The 6,809-nt window shown below is 60.2% G+C and overlaps 1 pseudogene; it reads left to right on the forward strand.

Annotated features, from left to right (window-relative positions):
- The first annotated feature begins 230 nt into the window (after positions 1-230).
- LOC146201649 (uncharacterized) lies at positions 231-4,903 on the forward strand (annotated as a pseudogene).
- The last annotated feature ends 1,906 nt before the right edge of the window (positions 4,904-6,809 follow it).

A 6,809-nucleotide genomic window follows, 5' to 3' on the forward strand; every position in this document is an offset into this window, starting at 1 on the left:
GCATTGTGCCACTCGCAGCTGCTGCTGTGGAATGTTTGTTGTTGTTTAGTACTTTGATGTATTCTTGGGGAGGGGATACCGGACGCGGGTTATGCCGGCCTAAGTCGTGGCGGCACACTTCGCGTTCGGGGGATGGGGAGATGATATGTGGAGAGGGGTGAAGGGGGGAAGTTCAAATGGGCAGCACCAAGCAAACAGCTCGGAGAACATCGGCAGGGCGGCGGTCAGGCATGGAGGCTCCGGTGCAGCAGCGCTCCAGGGTAGGTCCAGGCGAAGCCTGGTACTGCGCCTCTGCGAGGTACAGCAAGGACTGCTGATGTTGTCAGTAGGACGCCAGGGGAGGACCGCAATTGACTGCTGCCAATGCAGCAGCGCAGCGGTTTGTGCCGGGAAGACCGGCGTGTCCGGCGGCGCGCAGTGGTCCGTGCATCCAGGGAACACGGGAAGATCCAGGAGATCGAGGGGTTGCTGAGCGCACGCCAGGATGTTGCGCGAACGGCCAGGAGCTGCACGTGCAGGAGGGGTGCTGCCATGGCGCGGCAGCTGCGATTTCGAGGAAGAAGGGGCTCGCTCGCCCGCCGTTGGTCCTCGGGATGCAGCGAAGAGATCGGCGAGTTGTTTGCCTCCCCCCTCCCCCGTGGCTCACACCACAGCCGCCACTCCTTGCAGCGGAGAGGCCCGCGGTGGCAGGCATGCTGGCGGGCGCCAGCGACGAGGCCAGGGATGGCCTAGACTGCGCGGCATTAGGAGGATAACGGCAGGAAATCATCCCATCGACGAGGTCGAGCGGCAACTTGGGAGACCACTGGGAACTGCTGCTGCAGCAGCAGCAGTGCGGCGGGTAGGCCACCAGGATTCACGGCAATACGTGGTCCATGGCGGCGAGGGGAAGCCGCCTCGGAGTACACCACTGGTGCTGCGAGGACGGCAGGTGGCTTTTTGCACGTGGCAAGTGTGCTGGCTATCGCCAGCGGCGAGGCCAGGCATGGCCTAGGGCTGCGCTTCGCAAGGAGTACGAGCGCAGCGAGAACTGCGGCATCACGAAAATAGCGGCGGGAAGTCACCGCATCGACGAGGTCGGGCGGCAGCTTGGGAGACCACCGGGAACTGATGCAGCAGAGCAGCGCGGCGGGTAGGTCACCGGGTGTCACGGCAACACGTGATCCATGGCGGCGGGGAAGGCAAGGTTCTCGTGTGACCAGGGCGCAGCGAGAGTTAGCCCGGAGTTGTACCAGGTCCGAGGAGCTGCAGGTTGTGGGGCCCTGCGCCACATAACTTTAGGGCCCGTGGCGCACCGGGCATTCAAAGGCCGCGCCACTTCCCAATACTCCCTGCGCGCTGCCTGTTTCCCTCTCTCCGCTCGTTCGGGGATAACCGGTCCCGCGCGAGGGGGCTATAAAGGAAGGGACGCAAGGGGCTTTAAGGGACGCGCCGCCGTCTCGCCCTCTTCTCTTATTCTCGTTCAGACTTTCGAGGCGTGCGGATGTATCCCTGCTCGCCTCCCGCGATATCGTCGCGCCTCGCTCCGTCGCGCCAGCTTCGCTGCCGCCGAGCACCTTCGCCTGCGCCCGCTACCGTCCGTAGCGGCAGGCGTACGTCCTCGCTCGTCGCGCGCTCCCCAGCGCCGGCGAGTTCCTTCTACTAGGAGGTCTTCCCAGCAGTCGGCCGCGTCAGCGGCCACCCGCTACCTCTCCTAGAGGCCTAGCTCGGCGGGCCGCTTCGGCGGCCGCGGCGCCCTCCTCCTCGAAAAAGGATTTCCTCGGGGCCGCCTTCGTTTGCTGCGGCGGCGGCGCCCCCCCCCCTACTTCATGGACAGCAGCCTGCAGAACCGCCCGCGGCTTCCTGCAGCTCCTTGAATCTGGGACGCACCCTGACTAACTCTCGCTGCACCCTCGTGGCGCGAGAACCCTGCCTCCCCCATCGCCACGGACCACGTGTTGCTGTGGATCCGGCGACCTACCCGCCGCGCTGCTGCTGCTGCAGCAGTTCCCGGCGGCCTCCCCAGTTGCCGCCCGACTTCGTCGTCGCGGTGACTCCCTGCTGACATCTTTGTGATGCCGCAGTCCTCGCTGCGCTCGCGCTTCCAGCCAAGCCAGCATGCTTGCCACGTGCAAGCCACCCGCCGTCCTCGCAGCACCACTTGTGTGCACCGAGGCGGCTCCACCTCGCCGCCATGGACCACGTGTTCTCGTGAATCCTGGCACCCCCTCCTGCTGCCACCTGGATACTCCGGGACAGCTCCCCGTGGGCTCCCTGCTCGCGGACCTCGGCGCGCTGTCTACTGACGGTCACCTCAGCGCCACCCGCCACTCTGCTGCCTTGGCAGCAGTCTATCGCGGTCCCCTCCTGCTGCGGCGGTTGCCCCAATCGCCGTGGCGTCCTGCTGTCACCAGCAGTCCTTCCTGTGCCTCGCAGAGGCGCAGTACCAGGCTTCGTCTGGAACAACCAGAAGCGCTGCTGCACCGGAGGCTGCGCACCGGACCACCGACCTGCCGATGCTCACCGGGCTATTTGCTTGGTGCGGGCCACGACGACAAGGCGATCTCCCCCCCCCCCCCTCCCAACATCCCACTTCCCCATCCCCCGGACACCAAGAGTGCCGCCGCGACATTAGGCCGGCATAACCCGTGTCCGGTTCCCCCCCACCCCCCGTGAATATCCCAAAGTTCCCAACCAACCAACCTCTTCTCTCCTGCTCTTCGTTCCAGCGTTTCGCCCTGGCTCTGCACTACCTGGACGTGCTGGCTGTTCGCTGCCTGCCCTCCCGGACGACGACCCCACACGATCCCCCGCACCGCCTTGGACGACCCCCTGCTGACGTGAGAATAAAGATGTTTGTTACACGGCCCGCTGTGTATTTGTCGTGCGCATCCCTCGGGCAGAGGAATCGCCCACAACTGGCACCCAACTGGGGCTGAATTAGCACCCATGTGGATGATGTCTCTGCCGACGTGGCAGCGCACGGCAACACGACGGGCCAGTTTTATGCATGATAGGCGCGACGCCATTTTGAGTTTAGGGTTAGCGTGTGTGTATATGAGGCGGAGTGTAGTATAGTGGTTTTTGTACAGTGTTTTAATTTTGTTTTGGGTTATGTGTGGGTTTTTTAGTGTCGGGCGGTTTGTATTTTAATTTTTTCATATGTTAGTTTTATGAAGGGTTGTCGCCGCGATTAGCCTTTGTGGCTAGCCTCTTGATGAGGCGGGTTAGGTGGTAGTCGTGCACGTGCAGTTGTTCTGCGGCTCCCGGCCGGCCTTAGTTGTTGAGTGCAATGCCTCTGAGAAAAGACGTGCCAGATAGGGTCGCCGCTTCGCATGCCAGTGCGTCCGGAAGTGAGGTAAGGGACGCGGTAGAATCTGGGCAGGTTACCGATGCGGCCGCCCTGCTGAGGCAGATGAACGAAATATTGTCTGTGTTCACCCGTCAGCTCGGTTCGGTGGCTAGCGCCAACCAAGCCGCAGCTGCGGCGACAGTCTCGTGTCCGCGGATAAATGTAGAGGTTCTCTCCTTTTCCGGCTACACGGACGTGAAGTCAGTCCACGAGTTCTTGCAAGAACTCGAGGATTATCAGACGGCACTGGGTTCCCCAGACGACGTGGTGCTAGCGCAGGTAATTCCCGTAGCACTTGTTGAGAGCGCGGCGCGATGGAGACGCTGCCAGCCGGCCTTCCAGTCGATGGCAGACTTCACAGATCGCTTCCGCGCCGAGTTCTTGCCGCCCGATTACGAGCGCCGGATGCTTGAGGAGCTAGCGTTGCGCACATAGCACCCAGAGGAGAGTCTCCTCGAGTATGTACGCGCAATGCAGGAGCTCTACAAGAGTGCAGATCCCACGGCAACCGATCTTGAGCAGGTCGCGCGCGTGATCAGGCAGTGCCATCCGCGCTTCAAGCCGTATTTGCGGGGACGTGGTTTTGCAAACCTCGAGGCCCTAGCACAGGAAGCAAAGGTGGTGCAGGCGAACTTACTCGCTGAATTGGGCTACCAGTCACCCCCCAAGCCAGCCGAATTGCTAGAGCCGCGATGCACCTGCGCCGGAGGCCAAGACTCCGCGCCGCGCCCTAGAGGCGCAGACGTAATTACGGTAGGGCAGGGAAGGCCGGCGGAAGGCTCCGCTATTCCTCGCGCTCTTCACCCGTACGCGTTCGAGCAACGGCGTCGAGCTGGGCTCGCCAGCGACGTCCGCATAGGCGCGGAGAGAGGGGAAAGACGTCCCCAACCGCTTCGTGGAACGCGGCATCCCCCGACCGCGCGGCAGGTGAACGATCGGCTTTGCTGGAATTGCAACCGGCCGGGCCACGTGGTACGAGAGTCACCAGCCTGTCGCCGTCGGCGGGAGAATTTCATGGTAGTCACGGCGGAAAATGGGAAATGTACTCCCACGCCGCGTCACCGGGCGACCGCCCCGGGGGCGCAGAGGCTTTTGTTCCCCTCGCCTGTAGAGCGCAAGGAATGTTGTCGCGCTCGAGCCCTTTTATGCTTGTGCGGTTAGCTGGTCAAAGCTACTCGGCACTCGTTGACACGGGCTCAACAGTGTCACTGGTCGGTGACGACGTGTTCGAGGCCTGCCGTAGATGTAACATCCGTGTCAGGCCAGCCGAAACCCCTTTGAGCTTAGCAGCAGGGACGGCAAAAACAGAGGGAGCAGTGCGTTTGGTCGCGCGCTTTGACGGCAGAAAGCGGAGGCATCGCTTCGTCTATCTGCCCGGCTTAGCCATACCAGTTATTCTGGGAAGAGATTTTCTTTCGAGCGAAGGCATTGTGCTCGACATAGGGGAGAACGGCTATTGCTACAGCCCCTTCACCCACCTCATTCCCTTTGTTAGCGCACCCAAACAGGAATGCGTCGCCCAGCGCGCGAGCGTCCACGCTTGTGTGGCAGATGGCTCCCCCGCGATACTGAATGGTAGCCCATTAGAAGCAATTATCGCGTCCTTCTCAGGAACTGGTAGTCAGCGCCGAAGGCTTATGGAAACTTTACTCCCGTTTTCGGATTGCTTCACAGAGAAACCAGGCAGAACCGACTTGCTTCAGCACGAGATCGAAACGGGTGATGCGCGCCCTTACAGATGTAACCCGCGGCCGTTAAGCGCGCATAAGAGACAGCTTCTCGACAGTGCCCTTGACGAGATAATTGATACTGGCGCGGTGAGACCCTCACAAAGTCCCTGGGCGTCCCCAGTGGTTCTAGCGCCAAAGAAAGATGGTTCGGTCAGGCTGTGCGTTGATTCTTGAAAGCTCAACTCACTGACGCCTACGGTTGCGTACCCTTTCCAGTCGATCGAGGCTGTGATGTGCACGTTAGGGAACGCAAGGTTCTTCACAGTCCTGGATGCAAGCAGAGAGTACCTGCAGATTGAGGCGGCGGAAGGTGACATTCAGAAAACCGCATTCACCTGTCACCGCGGGCTCTTCGAATTTACTCGACTCCCGTTTGGTTTGTCTAATGCACCGAGCACGTTCATGCAATTGATGGACATCGTGCTGGGGGATGCAAGGTTCAACTACGCGAAGGCGTACCTCGACGACGTCGTGATATTCTCACAGTCGTTCGAAGAACATCTCATTCACCTGAATTCCGTTCTTGAAAGAATGAGACGTGCGGGTATAACGATCAACCCAAAGAAAGTGCAATTGGCATTGAAGAGAGTGAACCTCTTGGTATTTGTGGGTTATGATGACACTTTGAGACCGAACGATGACAAACTGCAGGCAATTCTGAACTATCCCTGCCCGAAGGACGTGAAAACCTTGCAGAGGTTTTTGGGAATGGTTGCTTTCTACAGACAATTCATCTCTTGTTGTTCAGAGCTCGCTAGGCCGTTGAACCAGCTGTTGCGCAAAGGCTAGAAGTCGGTCTGGGGCAAGGAACAGAACGACGCTTTTTACGCCTTGGCTCGCGCGATAGCGAATACCGCTAGTTTGCGCCTCACCGACCTGAACAAGAAGTTTGTCTTGCAGACAGATGCTAGTGATGCCGGTGTAAGAGCTGTTTTGTTGCAGGAGCACGAGGGCAAGCTGCGCCCTGCCGCGTTCGCTAGTCGTACGCTCACATCGGCGAAGCGGAATTACTCCGTGACTGAAAAGGAATGCCTGGCGATAGTGTTCGCATTGTCAAAGTTCGACATGTACCTAGACGAAGCGGTATTCACCGTGCAGACAGATCGCCAGGCACTTTCGTGGTTAAAGAGGCTGAAAAACCCCGCAGGCAGACTCGCGAGATGGGCGCTGACGTTGCAACGTTACGCATACGCGATTATGTACCGCCGGGGCAGCGTGAATAAGGTGGCCGATGCTTTATCGCGCGCACCGTTGAAGGCTGGCAGAAGCGCAGAAGAGGCGCAGACCAGCATTGCTAAAAACGACGTCGCCGCTAGTGGAGAGGAGGAGAGGGCGGGCACGAGAGTCGCGCCTTGCGTAGGTAAAGGAGGCGGACAGAGGTACCGCGCTGTGCTGCGAGAGAGAGAAGGCGCAGCAACTGGTGGCGGCGAATCCTCGCCTGCCAAGAAGCGAGGCAGAGAGAAATCTGTCTTGGGGAGTAGCGGTCAGTAGGGAAGAGCTAATTGAGGCCCAGAAAGCAGACGGTCTATGCCAGCGGGGGCTGACAGAGCTTGCGAGTAGTGCAGCTTGCACCGGGAACGCTGAGGGCAAGTACGACGCGTATCTGCTGGGCGATGACGGCTGACTGCTCTGCTACATCCCCCAACTTGATGAGGAAGAGGCGATTGCATCCCCTTTCTGAGTCGTGGTCCCGAGGTAGTTGCGGAAACGATTCCTCCAGTACTTCCATGACTCAGCGCTGGCAGGCC

The sequence above is a fragment of the Amblyomma maculatum genome, chromosome 1 (genome assembly GCF_055883805.1).
Source record: "Amblyomma maculatum isolate TAMU_Amacu chromosome 1, ASM5588380v1, whole genome shotgun sequence".
Taxonomy (NCBI): Eukaryota; Metazoa; Arthropoda; class Arachnida; order Ixodida; family Ixodidae; genus Amblyomma; species Amblyomma maculatum.